The sequence below is a fragment of the Neophocaena asiaeorientalis genome, unplaced genomic scaffold (genome assembly GCF_003031525.2).
Source record: "Neophocaena asiaeorientalis asiaeorientalis breed wild unplaced genomic scaffold, Neophocaena_asiaeorientalis_V1.1 scaffold313, whole genome shotgun sequence".
In the NCBI taxonomy this organism is placed as follows: domain Eukaryota; kingdom Metazoa; phylum Chordata; class Mammalia; order Artiodactyla; family Phocoenidae; genus Neophocaena; species Neophocaena asiaeorientalis.
Window position 1 is genome coordinate 306,619 of NW_020175412.1, and position 253 is coordinate 306,871.

A 253-nucleotide genomic window follows, 5' to 3' on the forward strand; every position below is an offset into this window, starting at 1 on the left:
TCACCTAGAGACTGTCATACAGAGTGAAATAAGTCAGAAAGAGAAAAACAAATACCATATGCTAACACATATATATGGAATCTAAAAACAACAACAAACAACATGGTTCTGGCAAACCTAGGGGCAGGACAGGAATAAATATGCAGAGGTAGAGAATGGACTTGAGGACACAGGGAGGGGGAAGGGTAAGCTGGGATGAAGTGAGAGAATGGCATGGACATATATACACTACCAAATGTAAAATAGATAGCTA